We start from the raw sequence: 3223 nt of genomic DNA, 5'->3' as shown, positions 1-3223 counted from the left end.
AAACAGAGTTATGTATTATGGCATTGCCAGGCAGACCCCTTCAAGCAAGGCAGGATCTGCATGTGGTTGTAGAATGTTCAAATCGGTTTCTCTTTAAATAGAGGTGGGTTTGGGTTTGTTGACAGATCTATTAAAGTGGTTTTTCCCAATTTACTCTCAGAATGGGAAACAGCCTTTTCAAAGCTGTAGAGAATTACAGGGATCTGAAGAATTTAGATACATACATCTGGAAATCAACCTGGGGTCTGTTTGTATAAAGAATATCTATTTGCGGTCCTCTCTTTCTCTTTCCTTCCCTCCCTGCCTCTCTAACCTTCAATCACTTTATTGAAGTGATTATTTATTTACACACAAGAAAATGCATACACTGTTAAGAGCACAGTTGGATAAGTTTTGACAAGCAAATACACCCATGTTACTGATACCCTATTCAAGATATCCAATCTTTCTATCATTCTAAAATGTCCCTTGTACGCTCCTTTGTAGGCAATTCCCATATTTTCCATCATTGTTATGAGCTGATCTGATTACTGTTACCATAACTTAGTTGCCTTACAGCTTTATAAAATTTAAGTCATATGACATGTACTCTTGTGTCAAGCTTGATTTACTCTCCGTAATGCTCTGAGATTTGGCTATTGTATGTATCAATTTGTTATTCCTTTTATTTTTGATTAGTTTTGTTTCACCATTCAGCAGTTGATGCGTACTTGGGTTGCTCCCAGTTTGGAGGTATTGTGAATGAAGCTGCTATGAACATTTATAAATAAGTCTGTGTGAACATGCATTTTTTTTTCTTTTGAGTAAATTCCTATGATAGGATTGCTGGGTCATGTAGTAAATGTATGTTTAATTTTCTAAGAAAATTTCTAAATTAATTAAACAAGGATGTCATTTGATTGAGACGACACTGATGCTTTGGCAGCCCATGTAGACAAACCAAAATCTAATTGTGTAAATGCCTTCAGGTTGTGAAATTAAAATGGTAAAAATGACCAATCACAAAGAACTAGCCAGGCTTTCAGCAACAGCCAATCATTTTCTTACTTTCCTCTGCCTTTTCTCTGTGAAAGTCTCTCCCTGAGCTCCTGTCCCCAGAGTACTCCTAACCACTTCTCTTTGGTGCTGCCTTATTTGAGTCAATTTTTTTATCAGATAAATTCTTAAAATGCTCCAGTTAATCTTTCAACACTGGTTTTCAAAGGGATTACCGTTTCACGTGCCTACCAAAACCAGAGGAGAATTCTAGTTATTCCACATCTGCTCCAGCACTTAGTATGGTCAGTCTTTTAAATTTTATCCATTTTAGTATGTGTGGAGCATTTTATCCTTGTTCAGATTTGCATATCTCCAATTACTAATGATTTTGGACATCTTTTAATATGTTTATTGGCCATTTGATTATTATTGGTATATTGTCTGTTCAAGTCCATGTTCATTTTTAAACGGCTTGTTTATTCCTCATTACTGGATTCCAAGAGGCTTTAAAAAATATATTTTGGATGTAAGTTCTCTGTCATATATATGTATTAAGAATGTATTATTCCAATATGTGGTTTGCCTTTTGAAGAGAAATAGTTTTAAATCTTGATGAAGTTTATTTTGTTGATGTGGTTTCTTTCTGAGAAATTTTTGCAATTTCTGAGCAAAGATAATTTCTTGTGTTTTCGTCTAGATACTTTATGTTGTTAGTTTCCACATTTGGGTCTTTGATTCACTTGGAATTAATTTTGATGTACAGTATGAGGTAAGTGGTGGAGTTCATTTTTTCCACCTATATGAATATCTGGTTGTTTTAACATTATATGTTGAAAAGACTTTTTTCCTCAATATTATCTTGAAAGTTTTGTTGAAATCACTTGACGTATGTATGTGACTCCAGAGCTATTCTGTCCCATTGATCTATTTTTCTATCCATATGCTAATGCCAAATGTCTTAGTTTCTGTAGCTTTAAAGTAACTCTTGAAAACACTTAGTGTATTTCCATCGCCTTTTTCCAGATGGTTTTTACTTTCTAAGTTCCTTTGAATTGCCATAAAAATTAAAGTCTGGTCATTTTGTACAAAAAATCCCAATAGGATTGTGCCTGAAATTGTTTTGAGTTTATAGATCAATTTGGAGAGAAATAAAATTTTAACAATATTGAGGGTTTCAATCCAACTCTTTAGGTCTTTAAAAATTTCTCTCAATATTCTTGTAGTTTTAGTGTAAATCTTGCAGATTTATACTAAAATAATTCCTACTGATGTTGTAATAATGATATGATATTTTATTTTTTGTATGCAATCGTGTTTAAATTTTTTTAATAATTTAAAATAATTTTTTAATTATTAAAAAATTTCCAGTTTATTATTAATATATAAAACAGAAATAATTAGGGATGTCCCTGGTGGTCCAGTAGATAGAAATCTACTTTCCAGTGCAGGGAACACGGGCTCGATTCCCGGTCTGGGAAGATCCCACATGCCGTAGAGCAACTAAGCCCACATACCACAACTCCGGAGCCCACATGCCAGAACCTGTGCTGCCCGAGGGAAGCAGCCGCAATGAGAAGCCAGCGCGTCGCCAAGAGGAGGAGCCCCCGCTGGAGAAATGCCAAGCACCTTGACAAAGACCCAGTGCGGCCAAAAATGAAAAATAAACAAAATTATTAAAAAAAAAGAAATAAATATTGGAGTTTGTGACTTTTAAATTTTATATATTAATTCTATTAATTTGTTTGGTAGTCATTTTTTGATTATGTAAAGAATCAAGTTTATACTAATAAAAGAAGTTTTACTTCTTGCTTTTCCAATCTATTTTTTTCTTTACAAATGTTCATTATTTAAATTTTTTTTCAAATTCTATGAGATACAGATTGTTATAGATGAATAAATAGAATCACAACAAAGAGTAAGTAAATTGCCCAAGGTAACACCGCTGTGAATAAAAGATCCAGGACTTGAACTTAGGTAGCGATTTCTGTTCTTTTTTCTTGCCTTTGTTCCTCCATACAAATATGAATAGAAATGAAAAGAGCAGAAATTCTTGCTTTGCTCACAGGACCCTAGGCGGTAAGCCTTCAAAGCTTTTACATTAAGTATACTTTAACTGTAGATTCTTCATAGATGTCCTCTAATAGATTTAAGATGTTCTACTTAGGTGATGAGAGTTTTTATCATATTCATTAAATGTTGTCAAGTACTTTTTCTGCTTCAGTTGAATAACTTAGGCCTTTTCCTA

At 33.5% G+C, this 3223-nt stretch overlaps 1 long non-coding RNA gene across 1 annotated transcript; it reads left to right on the top strand.

Annotated features, from left to right (window-relative positions):
- The first annotated feature begins 293 nt into the window (after positions 1-293).
- LOC123328526 lies at positions 294-2690 on the top strand. The gene is made up of 3 exons (XR_006543407.2): positions 294-1280; positions 1676-1747; positions 2422-2690. It is a non-coding gene; the product is annotated as an uncharacterized LOC123328526 (long non-coding RNA).
- The last annotated feature ends 533 nt before the right edge of the window (positions 2691-3223 follow it).

This window comes from Bubalus bubalis, chromosome 2 (assembly GCF_019923935.1).
Source record: "Bubalus bubalis isolate 160015118507 breed Murrah chromosome 2, NDDB_SH_1, whole genome shotgun sequence".
Taxonomy (NCBI): Eukaryota; Metazoa; Chordata; class Mammalia; order Artiodactyla; family Bovidae; genus Bubalus; species Bubalus bubalis.
This window is presented reverse-complemented; position numbering and strand designations above follow the sequence as displayed.